We start from the raw sequence: 18,968 nt of genomic DNA, 5'->3' as shown, positions 1-18,968 counted from the left end.
CAGTGGAACAGCCACTTTACAATAGTGCATCTAAATCTTTAAGGGGGGGGTAGAAGGATTACTTTATCCTATCCTAGGTATTCCTTAAAGAGGTGGGGTTTCAGGTGTCTCCGGAAGGTGGTGATTGACTCCGCTGTCCTGGCGTCGTGAGGGAGTTTGTTCCACCATTGGGGGGCCAGAGCAGCGAACAGTTTTGACTGGGCTGAGCGGGAACTGTACTTCCTCAGTGGTAGGGAGGCGAGCAGGCCAGAGGTGGATGAACGCAGTGCCCTTGTTTGGGTGTAGGGCCTGATCAGAGCCTGGAGGTACTGAGGTGCCGTTCCCCTCACAGCTCCGTAGGCAAGCACCATGGTCTTGTAGCGGATGCGAGCTTCAACTGGAAACCAGATGCTGAAGCGTCCTCCTGCACTATAGTATAGAGGGTTGTTGTGCTAGTCAGATGATAACCAGATGCTTCACTTCTTTAGTTTAATGTTGTTTGATGCTGTCAGGGAAATCAAGGGACTAGCTCACTGATCCCAAATGTCACCTTATTTAGTGCACTATTTTTGACCAGGGCCCTAGATAGGTAATAGTGTCATTTGGGAATCAACTGAGGTAGCTTAGCTAGAGGTGTTGATAAACCTGGTGGTACAGGCAGGTTCACTTTCTTAGATTGACACCCACTCATTTTAGACACACATTGGTACACAAACTCACTCATTCAACATTTACACAAACACCCACTCACACATAACACTCACACACACACTGGCACTCAAAAACACACTCACTCAACATTCACATACACTAACACACACACACGCGTGCATGCAGGCAGACACACACTCACACACGCACACGATGTGGAGTAGAGAGTAGATCCCCTGGTACTTCATATGGAGCAGACTGAAGTACCACTCATCCTCTCATCCACTCCCTCCATCCTTTCATCCTCCCCTGCTCTGAGTCATCCTCACCTGGTGAATAATTCAACTGTCTGAGTGAGCCTCTCTGTCTGACTAGCCAAGGGGGAGGACAGGAAACAGAGTGATACCTCTCTGTCTGACTAGCCAGGGGGGAGGAGAGGAAACAGAGTGATGCCTCTCTGTCTGACTAGCCAGGGGGGCGGAGAGGAAACAGAGTGATGCCTCTCTGTCTGACAAGCCAGGGGGGAGGACAGGAAACAGAGAGATACCTCTCTGTCTGACTAACCAGGGGGGAGGAGAGGAAACAGAGTGATACCTCTCTGTCTGACTAGCCAGTGGGGAGGAGAGGAAACAGAGTGATACCTCTCTGTCTGACTAGCCAGGGGAGGAGAGGAAACAGAGTGATGCCTCTCTGTCTGACAAGCCAGGGGAGGACAGGGAAATACCTCTCTGTCTGACTAACCAGGGGGAGGAGAGGAAACAGAGTGATACCTCTCTGTCTGACTAGCCAGGGGGAGGAGAGGAACAGAGTGATACCTCTCTGTCTGACTAGCCAGGGGAGGAGAGGAAACAGAGTGATACCTCTCTCTGACTAGCTGACTATCTGACCAGGGGGAGAGGAAACAGAGTGATACCTCTCTGTCTGACTAGCCAGGGGGAGGAGAGGAAACAGAGTGATACCTCTCTGTCTGACTAGCCAGGGGGAGGAGAGGAACTAGAGTGATACCTCTCTGTCTGACTAGCCAGGGGAGGAGGAAACAGAGTCTGACTAACCAGGGGGAGGAGAGGAAACAGAGTGATACCTCTCTGTCTGACTAGCCAGGGGGAGGAGAGGAACCAGAGTGATACCTCTCTGTCTGACTAGCCAGGGGAGGAGAGGAAACAGAATGATACCTCTCCAGACTAGCCAGATACAGAGTGATACCTCTTCTGACTAGCCAGGGGAGGAGAGGAACCAGAGTGATACTAGCCAGGGGAGGAGAGGAACCAGAGTGATACCTCTCTGTCTGACTAGCCAGGGGGAGGAGAGGAACCAGAGTGATGCCTCTGTCTGACTAGCCAGGGGGGAGGAGAGGAAACAGAGTGATACCTCTCTGTCTGACTAGCCAGGGGGAGGAGAGGAACCAGAGTGATACCTCTCTGTCTGACTAGCCAGGGGGAGGAGAGGAACCAGAGTGATACCTCTCTGTCTGACTAACCAGGGGGGAGGAGAGGAACCAGAGTGATACCTCTCCATCTGACTAGCCAGGTGGGAGGAGAGGAACCAGAGTGATGCCTCTCTGTCTGACTAACCAGGGGGGAGGAGAGGAACCAGAGTGATACCTCTCCATCTGACTAGCCAGGTGGGAGGAGAGGAACCAGAGTGATACCTCTCCATCTGACTAACCAGGGGGGAGGAGAGGAAACAAGAGTGATACCTCTCCATCTGACTAACCAGGGGGGAGGAGAGGAAACAAGAGTGAGACTAACCAGGGGGAGGAGAGGAAACAGAGTGATACCTCTCTGTCTGACTAGCCAGGGGGAGGAGAGGAACCAGAGTGATACCTCTCTGTCTGACTAACCAGGGGGAGGAGAGGAACCAGAGTGATACCTCTCTGTCTGACTAGCCAGGGGGAGGAGAGGAACCAGAGTGATACCTCTCCATCTGACTAGCCAGGGGGAGGAGAGGAACAGAGTGATACCTCTCTGTCTGACTAACCAGGGGGAGGAGAGGAAACAGAGTGATACCTCTCCATCTGACTAGCCAGGGGAACCAGAGTGATGCCTCTCTGTCTGACTAACCAGGGGGAGGAGAGGAACCAGAGTGATACCTCTCCATCTGACTAGCCAGGGGGAGGAGAGGAACCAGAGTGATGCCTCTCTGTCTGACTAGCCAGAGTGATACCTCTCTGTCTGACTAGCCAGGGGGAGGAGAGGAACCAGAGTGATACCTCTCCATCTGACTAGCCAGGGGGGAGGAGAGGAACCAGAGTGATACCTCTCCTTCTAACTAGCCAGGGGGGAGGAGAGGAAACAGAGTGATACCTCTCTGTCTGACTAGCCAGGGGGGAGGAGAGGAACCAGAGTGATACCTCTCTGTCTGACTAGCCAGGGGGGAGGAGAGGAACCAGAGTGATACCTCTCCTTCTAACTAGCCAGGTGGGAGGAGAGGAACCAGAGTGATACCTCTCTGTCTGACTAGCCAGGGGGGAGGAGAGGAACCAGAGTGATACCTCTCTGTCTGACTAGCCAGGCGGGAGGAGAGGAAACAGAGTGATACCTCTCTGTCTGACTAGCCAGTGGGGAGGAGAGGAAACAGAATGATACCTCTCTGTCTGACTAGCCAGGCGGGAGGAGAGGAAACAGAGGGATACCTCTCTGTCTGATTAGCCAGGGGGGAGGAGTGATACTTAGGCATACACCTTACCTTCTTGCCTGAGAGGTATCACTCTGAACAGGGAATGATAGAGCACCATCTACAGAAGACCCCACAGACAAAACCGTAGCCTGGAAACAGTCCGTGCTCCCACCTTACTGCTCACAGCCTTGCAGCCATGTTTCTAGGATTGTATCACCTTACAGCAGACCAACAGAGTCTATATGACTTCACTAATAGGCCTAATGCTTAATGGTCACTGCCATAGACAACTGCTAGTGGTGAGTAGTATCTTGGTGATTACAGTAGGAGAGGAGAGAGCTGTACTGGTGTAGTATCTTGGTGATTACAGTGGGATAGGAGTGAGCTGTACTGGTGTAGTATCTTGGTGATTACAGTAGGAGAGGAGAGAGCTGTACTGGTGTAGTATCTTGGTGATTACAGTGGGAGAGAGCTGTACAGGTGTAGTATCTTGGTGATTGCAGTAGGAGGGGAGAGAGCTGTACTGGTGTAGTATCTTGTTGATTACAGTGGGAGAGAGCCGTACTGGTGTAGTATCTTGGTGATTACAGTAGGAGAGGAGAGAGCTGTACTGGTGTAGTATCTTGGTGATTACAGTAGGAGGGGAGAGAGCTGAACTGGTGTAGTATCTTGGTGATTACAGTGGGAGAGGAGAGATCTGTACTGGTGTAGTATCTTGGTGATTACAGTAGGAGGGAGAGAGCTGAACTGGTGTAGTATCTTGGTGATTACAGTGGGAGAGGAGAGAGCTGTACTGGTGTAGTATCTTGGTGATTACAGTGGGAGAAAACTGTACAGGTGTAGTATCTTGGTGATTGCAGTACGAGGGGAGAGAGCTGTACTGGTGTAGTATCTTGGTGATTACAGTAGGAGGGGAGAGACCTGTACTGGTGTAGTATCTTGGTGATTACAGTGGGAAAGGAGAGAGCTGTACTGGTGTAGTATCTTGGTGATTACATTGGGAGAGGAGAGAGCTGTACTGGTGTAGTATCTTGGTGATTACAGTAGGAGGGGAGAGAGCTGTACTGGTGTAGTATCTTGGTGATTACAGTAGGAGAGGAGAGAGCTGTACTGGTGTAGTATCTTGGTGATTACAGTAGGAGGGGAGAGAGCTGTACTGGTGTAGTATCTTGGTGATTACAGTAGGAGGGGAGAGAGCTGTACTGGTGTAGTATCTTGGTGATTACATTGGGAGAGGAGAGAGCTGTACTGGTGTAGTATCTTGGTGATTACAGTGATTACAGTAGGAGAGGAGAGAGCTGTACTGGTGTAGTATCTTGGTGATTACAGTAGGAGGGGAGAGAGCTGTACTGGTGTAGTATCTTGGTGATTACAGTGGGATAGGAGAGAGCTGTTCTGGTGTAGTATCTTGGTGATTACAGTAGGAGAGGAGAGAGCTGTACTGGTGTAGTATCTTGGTGATTACAGTAGTAGAGGAGAGAGCTGTACTGGTGTAGTATCTTGGTGATTACAGTAGGAGAGGAGAGAGCTGTACTGGTGTAGTATCTTGGTGATTGCAGTGGGATAGGAGAGAGCTGTACTGGTGTAGTATCTTGGTGATTACAGTAGGAGAGGAGAGAGCTGTACTGGTGTAGTATCTTGGTGATTACAGTAGGAGAGGAGAGAGCTGTACTGGTGTAGTATCTTGGTGATTACAGTAGGAGGGGAGAGGGCTGTACTGGTGTAGTATCTTGGTGATTCAAATCAAATCAAATCAAATCAAAATGTATTTGTCACATACACATGGTTAGCAGATGTTAATGCGAGTGTAGCGAAATGCTTGTGCTTCTAGTTCCGACAATGCAGTGATAACCAACAAGTAATCTAACTAACAATTCCAAAACTACTGTCTTATACACAGTGTAAGGGGATAAGGAACATGTACATAAGGATATATGAATGAGTGATGGTACAGAACAGCATACAGTAGATGGTATCGAGTACAGTATATACATATGAGATGAGTGTGTAGACAAAGTAAACAAAGTGGCATAGTTAAAGTGGCTAGTGATACATGTGTTACATAAGGATGCAGTCGATGATGTAGAGTACAGTATATACATATGCATATGAGATGAATAATGTAGGGTAAGTAACATTATATAAGGTAGCATTGTTTAAAGTGGCTAGTGATATATTTACATCATTTCCCATCAATTCCCATTATTAAAATGGCTGGAGTTGGGTCAGTGTCAATGACAGTGTGTTGGCAGCAGCCACTCAGTGTTAGTGGTGGCTGTTTAACAGTCTGATGGCCTTGAGATAGAAGCTGTTTTTCAGTCTCTCGGTCCCAGCTTTGATGCACCTGTACTGACCTCGCCTTCTGGATGATAGCGGGGTGAACAGGCGGTGGTTCGGTGGTTGATGTCCTTGATGATCTTTATGGCCTTCCTGTAACAACGGGTGGTGTAGGTGTCCTGGAGGGCAGGTAGTTTGCCCCCGGTGATGCGTTGTGCAGTCCTCACTACCCTCTGGAGAGCCTTACGGTTGAGGGCGGAGCAGTTGCCGTACCAGGCGGTGATACAGCCCGCCAGGATGCTCTCGATTGTGCATCTGTAGAAGTTTGTGAGTGCTTTTGGTGACAAGCCGAATTTCTTCAGCCTCCTGAGGTTGAATAGGCGCTGCTGCGCCTTCTTCACGACGCTGTCAGTGTGAGTGGACCAATTCAGTTTGTCTGTGATGTGTATGCCGAGGAACTTAAAACTAGCTACCCTCTCCACTACTGTTCCATCGATGTGGATAGGGGTGTTCCCTCTGCTGTTTCCTGAAGTCCACAATCATCTCCTTAGTTTTGTTGACGTTGAGTGTGAGGTTATTTTCCTGACACCACACTCCAAGGGCCCTCACCTCCTCCCTGTAGGCCGTCTCGTCGTTGTTGGTAATCAAGCCTACCACTGTTGTGTCGTCCGCAAACTTGATGATTGAGTTGGAGGCGTGCGTGGCCACGCAGTCGTGGGTGAACAGGGAGTACAGGAGAGGGCTCAGAACGCACCCTTGTGGGGCCCCGTGTTGAGGATCAGCGGGGAGGAGATGTTGTTGCCTACCCTCACCACCTGGGGGCGGCCCGTCAGGAAGTCCAGTACCCAGTTGCACAGGGCGGGGTCGAGACCCAGGGTCTCGAGCTTGATGACGAGCTTGGAGGGTACTATGGTGTTGAATGCCGAGCTGTAGTCGATGAACAGCATTCTCACATAGGTATTCCTCTTGTCCAGGTGGGTTAGGGCAGTGTGCAGTGTGGTTGAGATTGCATCGTCTGTGGACCTTTTTGGGCGGTAAGCAAATTGGAGTGGGTCTAGGGTGTCAGGTAGGGTGGAGGTGATATGGTCCTTGACTAGTCTCTCAAAGCACTTCATGATGACGGAAGTGAGTGCTACGGGGCGGTAGTCGTTTAGCTCAGTTACCTTAGCTTTCTTGGGAACAGGAACAATGGTGGCCCTCTTGAAGCATGTGGGAACAGCAGACTGGTATAGGGATTGATTGAATATGTCCGTAAACACACCGGCCAGCTGGTCTGCGCATGCTCTGAGGGCGCGGCTGGGGATGCCGTCTGGGCCTGCAGCCTTGCGAGGGTTAACACGTTTAAATGTCTTACTCACCTCGGCTGCAGTGAAGGAGAGACCGCATGTTTCCGTTGCAGGCCGTGTCAGTGGCACTGTATTGTCCTCAAAGCGGGCAAAAAGTTATTTAGTCTGCCTGGGAGCAAGACATCCTGGTCCGTGACTGGGCTGGATTTCATCTTGTAGTCCGTGATTGACTGTAGACCCTGCCACATGCCTCTTGTGTCTGAGCCATTGAATTGAGATTCCACTTTGTCTCTGTACTGACGCTTAGCTTGTTTAATAGCCTTACGGAGGGAATAGCTGCACTGTTTGTATTCAGTCATGTTGCCAGACACCTTGCCCTGATTAAAAGCAGTGGTTCGCGCTTTCAGTTTCACGCGAATGCTGCCATCAATCCACGGTTTCTGGTTAGGGAATGTTTTTATCGTTGCTATGGGAACGACATCTTCGACGCACGTTCTAATGAACTCGCACACCGAATCAGCGTATTCGTCAATATTCCCATCTGACGCAATACGAAACATGTCCCAGTCCACGTGATGGAAGCAGTATCTTACAGTGGGATAAGAGAGCTGTACTGGTGTAGTATCTTGGTGATTACAGTGGGAGAGGAGAGAGCTGTACTGGTGTAGTATCTTGGTGATTACAGTAGGAGGGGAGAGAGCTGAACTGGTGTAGTATCTTGGTGATTACAGTGGGAGAGGAGAGAGCTGTACTGGTGTAGTATCTTGGTGATTACAGTAGGAGGGGAGAAAGCTGTACTGGTGTAGTATCTTGGTGATTACATTGGGAGAGGAGAGAGCTGTACTGGTGTAGTATCTTGGTGATTACAGTAGGAGGGGAAGAGAGCTGTACTGGTGTAGTATCTTGGTGATTACAGTAGGAGAGGAGAGAGCTGTACTGGTGTAGTATCTTGGTGATTACATTGGGAGAGGAGAGAGCTTGTGCATTTAGTCACTTCTTATTGAGATTAGCATTACTTAATGCCCGGTATTTATTGACATCCTTATGTTAATACTATTTGTGTGTGTGTGTGTGTTTCTCTGTCTTTGTGTGTCTGTTTCTCTTTCTCTGTGTGTCTGTGTGTACGTGTCTCTCCTGCGTGTTTCTGTCTCTATCTCTATCTGTGTCTCTGTGTGTATGTGTCTCTGTCTCTGTGTCATTCTGTCTCTGTGTGTCTCTGTCTCTGTGTCTCTTTCTCTGTATATTTCTGTCTCTGTGTGTCTGTGTGTTTCCGTGTCTCTGTGTATCTGTCTCTGTGTGCCTGTGTCTCTGTGTGTCTCTGTCTCTGTGTGTCTGTGTCTCTGTGTGTTTGTCTTTGTGTGTCTGTTTGTTGTCTGTTTTTATTTGAGGTGATTTAGCTCAATTCAATTCTCTCCCTCTCTCCTCTTTCGGCTGTTTCCCGCACACAACAAGCCTCGCCCCCTTTCCCTCAAGTAGCTCAGTTCCTCCTCCCCGTTAGATTCACTATAAGCTTGCATTGTTCTGTTAGGTCAAATGTAGTCAACAGATTGTTCCAAGCAAGAACAATGCTGCTTTCCAATTTGCTTCTTCGATTCATATGATTCTAATAATTTACTCAAGTGTTTTTATGTCCACTCAGGGACCAGTTTATTAGGTACACACATCTGGTACCGGGTTGGACCCCCTTTGCCTCCAGAACAGCCTGAATTCTACGGGGCATTGAAACATTGCTTAGTTGGTATTAAGGGACCTAACGTGTGCCAGGAAAACATTCCTCACACCATTACACCATTGCCACCAACCTGTACCGTTGACACCAGGCAGGATGGGGCCATGGACTCATTCATACTGCTTAAACTAAATCCTGATTGCCATCAGCATGAAGCAAAAGGACCGGGACTCGTCGAATCAGGCACTGTTTTTCCACTCCTCAATTGTCCAGTGTTGGTGATCGCGTGCCCTTCTTCTTCTTGTTTTTAGCTGATAGGAGCGGAACCTTGTGTGATTGCCTGCTGCAATAGCCCATCCGTGACAAGCACCAACGAGTTGTGCGTTCTGAGATGCTGTACTGCACACCACTGTCGTACTGCGCCGTTATTTGTCTGTTTGTGGCCCGCTAGTTAGCTTGCACGATTCTTGCCATTCTCCCTCTACCTCTCATCAACTAGCTGTTTTCATCCACAGGACTGCTGCTGACTGGATGCTTTCTGTTTGTTGCACCATTCTCTGTAAACCCTACACACTGTCGTGCATGAAAAGCCCAGGAGGCTGTACATTTCCGAGGTACTAGAACTGGCGCACCTGGCACCGGCGATCAAACTCAAGGGCGCTAAGGTCGCTCGTTTTGCCCATTCTAAAGTACAATCTAACAGTAACTGAATTCCTCGATGCCTGTCTGCCTGCTTTATATAGCAAGCCACGACCACGTAACTCACTGTCTGTAGAAGCAAACCCTTTTCATAAACGGGTTGGTTGTACCTAATAAACTGTATTGTTGGAGCTAGGAACACAAGCATTTGGCTCCAACCGCAATAACATCTGCTCAGTATGTGTATGTGACCAATACAATGTTCCCTGGGCAAAGACGTGGATGTGGATTAAGGCAGCCCCCCACACCTCTTTGATTCAGAGGGTTAAATGCAGAGGACACATTTCAGTTGAATACATTCAGTTGACTAGGTATCCCCCTTTCCCAATTTGATTTGAGTGTATATCACTAGCCAAATTGCAATTGCAATATTTGGTTAACAAAACAACGCAATTAGATATCGTGTAGCCCTATTTCAGTTCTTCATTGGAATTGGAATTTCTGTTATTTCCTGAGTTGATTGAATTCAAATGTAATTGAACTTTGACCCCAACCCTGCACCACTAGCATACTGCACACGGCTGCCAGATTCCATTCTGTTATGCTCTTCGTTCCCCTGTCTGTTCTCTCATTGCTTCATCTTACTTCTGTTTTTCTCCACTTCTGCTAACAGCCATGCCTGGCTATCCCAATCCTGTAAATGTACTTTACTTTGAACTGGTTACATGTCTGGTTACATGTGTACCCACCTCAGCACTAATAGTGGGTTAGTTACACATGTTAGTGATGTTGTTTCAAATAACACCGCTAACTGTAAAGTTCATTAGGGCTAGGCGTCCCATCAGCGGAACACCTGTCGACAATTTACATGCATTGTCCGATTTACAATAAGCTTTACAGCGAAAGCATGCCATGCGATTGTTTGAGGACCGCGCACCCTCATCAACATATTTTTCAACCAGCACAGGCTTCATAAAATCACGAATAGCGATTAAATAATCACCTAAAATCTTCCTCTGATTTGCAATCCAAAGGGTCCCAGCTACAACATGCATGGTTGTTTTGTTAGATAAAATCCTTCTTTATATCCCAAAAAGTCTGTTTAGTTTGCGCCATCAATTTGAGTTCAACATGCAGACAAAGGAATCCAAAAATCAATCTACGTTTAAGTCAAACTACGTTTCTATGTAATCCTCAGGTACCCTAAAATGTAATTAAACTCTAATATTTCATACGGAAAGAAGTATGTTCAATAGAAAAGTAAAATTAGCTAGTGCGCGTTCATTTCATTTCACGCCCACAGACTGATATCCAACTCCGATGTACCAAAACTCAAAATTCCTTGTTTTGGAAGAAACAAGCCTGAAACCTTGAACAAAGAATGTTGACATCTAGTGGAAGCCATATGAATTGCAATCTGGGAGCTGGAATTGCATAGGACCCATAGCTTTCCATTGTAAGAGCATGAGGATCTAAAAAAAGAATATATCTTCCGCTTGTTTTTTCTTTGGATTGTCTCCTACCATATCAATTTTCTTATAGTCTCATACATTATTTTGACATTTCTACAAAATTCAAAGTGTTTTCTATCCAAAGTTCACAATTATATATCTGGGCCTGAGTAACAGGCAGTTTACTTTGTCAGTCAGGCGGAAATTCTGAAAAAATGTCCCTAGCCCCTAAGAAGGAATCTGTCCTGAGAGACACAGAACTAGTACTCATGTTTAGAAGTAGTACTCATGTTTAGAAGTAGTACTCATGTTTAGATGTTTTCCTTCTTTCATCTCCAGACATATTTGAGTCCAAACATCAAATAAAATTGTATTGGTCACATTCACATGGTTAGCAGATGTTAATGCGAGTGTAGCGAAATGCTTGTGCTTCTAGTTCCGACTGTGCAGTAATATCTAACAAGTAATCTAACAATTTCACAACAACTACCTTATACACAAGTGTAAAGGAATTAATTAGAATATGTACATATCAATATATGGATGAGCGATGGCCGAACGGCATAGGCAAGATGGTATAGAGTACAGTATATAGAAATGAGATGAGTAATGTAGGGTATGTAAACATTATATAAAGTGGCATTGTTTAAAGTGACGAGTGATACATTTATTACATCCAATTTTTAATTGTTAAAGTGGCTAGAGATTGTAGTTAGTATGTTGGCAGCAGCCACTCATTGTTAGTGATGGCTGTTTAACAGTCTGATGGCCTTGAGATAGAAACTGTTTTTCAGTCTTTTCAACAACAGTGGTTGTTTGTTCTTGATGATCTTTTTGGCCTTCCTGTGACATCGGGTGGTGTAGGTGTCCTGGAGGGCAGGTAGTTTGCCCCCGGTGATGCATTGTGCAGACCTCACTACCCTCTGGAGAGCATGCGGTTGTGGGCGGAGCAGTTGCCATACCAGGCGGCGATACAGTCTGACAGGACGCTCTCGATTGTGCATCTGTAAAAGTTTGTGAGTGTTTTTGGTGGCAAGCCAAATTTCTTCCACCTCCTGAGGTTGAAGAGGCGCTGTTGCGCCTTCTTCACCACGATGTCTGTGTGGGTGGACCATTTCAGTTTGTCCGTGATGTGTACGCCAAGGAACTTCTCCACTACTGTCCCGTCAATGTGGATAGGGGGATGCTCCCTCTACTGTTTCCTGAAGTCCACGATCATCTACTTAGTTTTGTTGACGTTGAGTGTGAGGTTATTTTCCTGACACCACACTCCGAGGGCCCTCACCTCCTCCCTGTAGGCCGTCTCGTTGTTGTTGGTAATCAAGCCTTCCACTGTAGTGTCGTCTGCAAACTCGATGATTGAGTTGTTTTGCGCGAATGCTGCCATCAATCCACGGTTTCTGTTTTGGGAAGGTTTTAATAGTTGCCGTGGGTAAAACGTCACCAATGCACATGCTAATAAACCCGCTCACCGAACCAGCGTATACATCAATGTTGTTGTTCGATGCTATCCAGAACATATCCCAGTCCACATGATCAAAGCAATCTTGAAGCGTGGAATCAGATTTGTCGGACCAGCGTTGAACAGACCTGAGCATGGGCATTTCCTGTTTTAGTTTCTGTCTATAGGCTGGGAGGAACAAAATGGAGTCGTGGTCAGATTTGCCGAAAGGATGGTGAGGGAGAAATTTGTATGCGTCGCGGAAGTTAGAGTAACAATTATCCTGAATTTTACCAGACCGGGTCGCACATTTGATATGCTGATAACATTTAGGGAGCCTTGTTTTCAGATTAGCTTTGTTAAAATTACTCCCCCATCGTTTCCATCCATTCGGTTTTGTAATACTACACATGTTCAGATTAAGAAATATGTTTATCTAATTACTCCCCCTCGTGAGGAAAACAAATAGAATTTGTGTTAGGACATGTTCAGATGAAGAAAGACGTTTATCTAATTACTCCCCCTCGTGAGGAAAATGACTAGAATTTGTGTTAGGACATGTTCAGATGAAGAAAGACGTTTATCTAATTACTCCCCCTCGTGAGGAAAACGAATAGAATTTGTGTTAGGACATGTTCAGATGAAGAAAGACGTTTATCTAATTACTCCCCCTCGTGAGGAAAACGAATAGAATTTGTGTTAGGACATGTTCAGATGAAGAAAGACGTTTATCTAATTACTCCCCCTCGTGAGGAAAACGAGGGAAAACTAATAGAACATGTTTTATGTGTAAATTATAAATACTTCCCTTGAATCCCTTTTCTGCCACATGATTACAGCAGTAGGAGGTCGTCCAAGGTTTGGGAATAACAGATTACAAAAAACGAAATGTAGTCTGTTACATTACCAGCTACAATATTGTAATCAGATTACAGATACTTTTGAAAAACTGTGTTGGGAAGTGTGTTGTTTTAACTCTATGTTGCCTTAAACAAACCCCAGGAAGAGTAGCTGCTGACCATAATAAACCCCAGGAAGAGTAGCTGCTGACCATAATAAACCCCAGGAAGGGTAGCTGCTGACCATAATAAACCCCAGGAAGAGTAGCTGCTGACCATAATAAACCCCAGGAAGAGTAGCTGCTGACTATGATAAACCCCAGGATGAGTAGCTGCTGACCATAATAAACCCCAGGAAGAGTAACTGCTGACCATAATAAACCACAGGAAGAGTAACTGCTGACCATAATAAAACCCAGGAAGAGTAGCTGCTGACCATAATAAACCCCAGGAAGAGTAGCTGCTGACCATAATAAACCCCATGAAGAGTAGCTGCTGACCATAATAAACCCCAGGAAGAGTAGCTGCTGACCATAATAAACCCCAGGAAGAGTAGCTGCTGACCATAATAAACCCCAGGAAGAGTAGCTGCTGACCATAATAAACCCCAGGAAGAGTAGCTGCTGACCATAATAAACCCCAGGAAGAGTAACTGCTGACCATAATAAACCCCAGGAAGAGTAACTGCTGACCATAATAAACCCCAGGAAGAGTAGCTGCTGACCATAATAAACCCCAGGAAGAGTAACTGCTGACCATAATAAACCCCAGGAACAGTAGCTGCTGCCTTAGCATGAACTAATAGGGATCCATAACAAACCCCAGGAAGAGTAGCTGCTGCCTAGGGAGGAACTAGTGGGAATCCATAATAAATACAAATCAGCATTGAATTAAGTTGCAAGTTTAAGTTTGTTCCGCCTGAGTGAGTCCGACCACAAGTCAGAGACCACTATGATGACACACCACATGTGTTGATGGATCGTTGGAAAAGAGCAGGAATAGGCTTTTTGGGGGGCTACAGTCCAAGCTGTCTTCCAAAGATTATCCAACATGAATAAACGCATGGAGGTAAGGAGGACAGCAGTGGTGTGGCCTATGGGTTTTCACTTGGTATTCATATCCTCAAATTGCAGTGGTGTGAATCACACTGCTGCTCTCTCATTTAGCTATTTGTGCATAACAGATTGTTGTGGATCTTCACAAATGTATATGTATATCTTAACCCAATAATGATTGAATTGAAGAGGTTTAAGCTGCCTATCAAATCATTGTTTTTGCAACCAGTGGAAAGCCAGCAGTGTTTCAGTGACTCTTGAAAGATGGTACAATCTCAAATCTCAAATATTTGTCTTAATATTAACAAAATATTAAATATATATTTTGATTCCAAAGTATCAACGAAAAAATGAATTCCCAAGTTTATCAAGACATTTTGCAGGTGTTGTGTCTTTGGCATCATTAAACTGAAGATTCATCTTTATCAAAGATCCTCTGTAATTATTATTATGCAATTAAACTGATTAATCATGTAGCTGTAATTAACTAAGATGTCGGGGCACCAAGGAAAATATTCAGATTACAAGGTTATAATTTTCCTAATATAATTTTTCAGATATTTTCATATCAAGATTCTTCTGATTAATGAATTATTCTTTACCTCACGTTAGTCTCATTTAAATGTTGTAAATTGTTAGTTATCTCCACGAACCCAGTCTTCACTATGAGTCATCCATACAATCAATTGTCTTAAATCATTTATTTATTAACTAACTAAACAATCACAGAAGTGCACACACAAACAAAGTAAATATGGTTTCAAGAAATGATCGGGGAATGTGCCCTAGTGGGCTAAACCGGCATCGCGGCTTGGTGTACAAAAGGGAAGTGGGGGTCGACTGAGATAAAACAACACACAGTTGATAATTCTAACAATTGAAATGCTAATCCTTTGCACATGAACGCTCACTCATTCTGGAACAACTGCAATCAATATATATATTTACGCTGTGTGTCGTCGGGGTCTCTGTTGAAAAGTTTGTTTCTGATGGAGAGTTTGTCCGCCCTCTCTGTCGTGGTTAGAATGAATAGTTCAGAAGGACATTCATTCATGTTGTTATGGACAGATGTTTCGGCGGTTTTCGGTTAAAAGATTCAGCAGTCTGGTCTCAAACCTTGGCCCTCTCGTTATTGTGGTAAGCTGATCTGCAACCTTTGTCCTCTCGTAATTGAGAGCAACATGGTCTGTTGAGAAATTCTCAAAGTGGGGGTTTTATTCGGGAGAGCAGAAAAAGGCTGTCTCATGACGCCAGGTCCTAACTGGGCTCATGGGCGGTCCTCTGATATAGTTAAACTCAAAAGGGAAATGGAGTTTCCTTCATTAAACAGTCCAAAATCACATTACACAATTTTACAAACAGTATCATCATTCATCACTCATTCATCATATACAACAATCATATCTGAGGCTAATATATAAACAGCATTATGGTAATGGTAATGTGGCTGTATTGTCTCCCATGAGTTTCACAAAATTGTACCAAATGGACCAGTTCGTAGCTGGATTCTTCACCAATCTTTTATACCTTCTCCAGAACATAAATGTTGTTTGGACCTCAAGTTCTGTGAGGTGGAAGAAATTCCTTTGTTCTCCCTATGAAACTTTACTCTCTCTCTATACTGTGGCCATGAGGACATCATCTGCTCCAGGAATTTACGACTTCTCTCTGACCACAGCAGCCTGGGTGTGGGAGACAGGGAGAGGGGTATGGGGCTTGCTGTACCCAAAGAGGGTAACTTCATGAGGAGAATGTAAGGCTATCTGTCCACCAATTGAAGCTCAACAGAAGTTGGGTGATGCAACAGGACAACAACCCAAACCACAGAAGTAAATCAACAACAACATGACTTCAAGGGAAGAAAATACACCTTCTGGAGTGTCCTGACCTCATCCCTATTGAGATGCTGTGGCATGACCTCAAGACAGCGGTTCACACCAGACATCCCAGGAACCAGACATAAACTGAAACAGTTTTGTAAAGAGCAATGGTCCAAAATTCCTCCTGACCGTTGTGCATGTCTGATTCGCAACTACAGAAAACATTTGGTTGAGGTTATTGCTGCCAAAGGAGGGTCAACTAGTTATTAAATACAAGGGTTTACATACTTTTTCAACCCTATACTGTGAATGTTTATACAGTGTGTTCAATAAAGTCATGAAAACTTATAATTGTTTGTGCATATTAGTTTAAGCAGACTGTGTTTGTCTATTGTTTTTTCATAGATGAAGTTCAGATCAAATTCTATGACCAATTCATGCAGAAATCCAGGTATTTCCAAAGTGGTTCACATACATTTTCTTGCCACTGTAGCTCCCTATAGTTCCAAATATTTCCATATAGCTCCACCCATTGACTTATTCCACATTTTGTTGTGTTACAGCCTGAATTCAAAATGTATTAATAAAAAACATCTCACCCAGCTACACACAATACCCCGTAATGACAGTGAAACTGCAAATGTTTTAGGGGGAAAGTAATCAGATTACATTACTGAGTTTGGGTAATCCAAAAGTTACGTTACTGATTACAATTTTGGACAGATAACTTGTAACTGTAACAGATTACATTTAGAAAGTTACCAGCCCGGGCCTCCCAAGTGGTGCAGTGGTCTAAGGCACTGCATCACAGTGATAGAGGTGTCACTACAGACCATGGTTCGATCCCGGGCTGTATCACAACCGGCCGTGAGCGGGAGTCCCATAGGGTGCCGCACAATTGGCCCAGCGTCATGCGGGTTAGGGGAGGGTTTGGCTACATGGCTCATCATGCTCTAGCGTGGCGGGCCAGGCGCCTGCAGGCTGACCTCAGTCGTCAGGTGAACAGTGTTTCCTCAGACACAATGGAGTGGCTGGCTTCCTGGTTAAGCGGGTGAGTTGAGGAGAAAAGATCAAAATAAAGTAACCTACCTAACCCTGAGGCAGTCCCATGACAGTCAGGACTCACCGTAGGTCAATGTAATGGTAGCAACCGTTTTAACTGTCATCCTCCTGCTCTCCCCCTCCAGTGCGGTTCGCTCCATACCGGCCACCTGTCATCTCCCTGAAGCCCCTCCTCTTCGAGGTGCCCAGCATCACCATGGACTCCATCTTCACCGGTCGTGACTGGCTGTTCCAGGAGGTCGACGCCCATCTCAACAGTGGCAAAAACAGCACTAACCGCGGTGTAGTTGTCGTGGGCAACATCGGCTATGGCAAGACGGCCATCATCTCTCGTCTGGTGGCGCTGAGCTGCCACGGAACACGCATGAGACAGATGGCCTCTGACTCTCCGCAGGCCTCACCCAAACGTAGGCTCAGATACCTACTATTAGAGAGTGTTGTTAAAATTACCACACCCAACAACTCATCTTTCAATTAAGTTTCTTAAAAATATTTCTGTTCTCCAAAACAGAGGCGGCGTATCCGTTTTGTTAATGTTTGAAACGCAGATATCCCCTTTAAGGTAACACAATAATGGTTTGACAACCATGCCATTGGTAAAACCCTCTTCCTTCTATGCGTTTCCTCAGATGGAGAGCTCCCCCTTACCCAGCCGTCCCACAGCACAGGTACCCTGGGAGGGGGAAGCTGTCCCGGGACCCCCGAGATGAGACCACGCCAGGAGGAGACCATGAGGAGACTGGCATCTCAGGTAAAAAAAAATATAAAACCTCCAAAAAAGATTATACCCTCATTGTCTAGCTAGCATACCACTTAAAATGCATGTCCAACTTCATATTAAGTGGCACGTTAGTGTGGATATTGGATCAGTTTCAAGTTTCACATTTGAGACATCAGTACGCAAGGCTCTTTAGATTACAGATGTCCATTTTGGCCTATAAACATTCTTACAACCTTTTCTCTGGAGTAAACTTGTTAACATTTATTAACATGTCTAGACTGTTAAATAAGGTATGACTGATGTATGAGGCGGTGCCTAGTGGCTTCCCGAAATCCCCACAACACACATCATCACACCATAGCCCCAGTCTCCCCTTCCCTAAACCCTAAACAGGGGAGACAGATGCCATTTGTAGCCCCACATCAAGCTATGCCTCCAGCCCCGCCTCCGCCTGCATCCCCACCTCCAACCCCATCTCTAGCCCATACCCAGCCCCATCCCTCCCCCCAGCCCCATCCTCATCCCTCTCCCCAGTCCCAGTCCCGTTCCCAGCCCCATCCCCCTCCCCAGCCCCATCCCTCTCCCAGAGCTATCCCTCCCCCAGCCCCATCTTCATCCCTCTCCCCAGTCCCAGTCCCATTCCCAGGCCCATCCCCCTCCCCAGCCCCATTCCTCTCCCCAGCCCCATCCCTGCCCCAGCCCCATCCCTCCCCCAGCCCCATCCCTCCCCCAGCCCCAATCCTCTCCCCAGCCCCATCCCCCTACCCCAGCCCCATCCCTCTCCCCAGCCCTATTCCCAACCCTCCCAACCCCAGACCCATTCCCACCCCTCCAACCCCCAGCCCATCCCTCACCCAGCCCCATACCCAACCCTCGCCCCAACCCCCTCCCCAGCCACACCCATTACCAGCCCCATCACACAGCCCTCTCCCCAGCACCACTCCCAGCACCATTCCCATTCCTAGCCCAATCACACATCCCTCTGCCCAGCACCATCACACATTCCTTCTCTCAGCACCATTCCCATTCCCAGCCCAATCACACATCCCTCTGCCCAGCACCATTCCCAGCACCATCACACATTCCTTCTCCCAGCACCATTCCCATTCCCAGCCCCATCACACATCCCTCTTCCCAGCACCATTCCCATTCCCATCACACATCCTTATTCCCAGCATTCACAGCCCCATCACACATCCTTCTCCCCAGCATTCACAGCCCCATCACACATCCTTATTCCCAGCATTCCCAGCCCCATCACACATCCCTCTTCCCAGCACCATTCCCATTCCCAGCCCCATCACACATCCTTATTCCCAGCATTCACAGCCCCATCACACATCCTTCTCCCCAGCATTCCCAGCCCCATCACACATCCTTCTCCCCAGCATTCCCAGCCCCATCACACATCCTTATTCCCAGCATTCACAGCCCCATCACACATACTTCTCCCCAGCATTCA

At 46.6% G+C, this 18,968-nt stretch overlaps 1 pseudogene; it reads left to right on the top strand.

Moving 5' to 3' along the window:
* LOC124038602 overlaps window positions 1-18,968 on the top strand; it is a 273,183-nt pseudogene that overhangs the window by 167,402 nt on the left and 86,813 nt on the right.

Source organism: Oncorhynchus gorbuscha, linkage group LG06, assembly GCF_021184085.1.
Source record: "Oncorhynchus gorbuscha isolate QuinsamMale2020 ecotype Even-year linkage group LG06, OgorEven_v1.0, whole genome shotgun sequence".
NCBI classification, from domain to species: Eukaryota; Metazoa; Chordata; class Actinopteri; order Salmoniformes; family Salmonidae; genus Oncorhynchus; species Oncorhynchus gorbuscha.
Note: the sequence above shows the minus strand (reverse complement) of the source record. Positions and strands in the feature narration are given on the sequence as shown.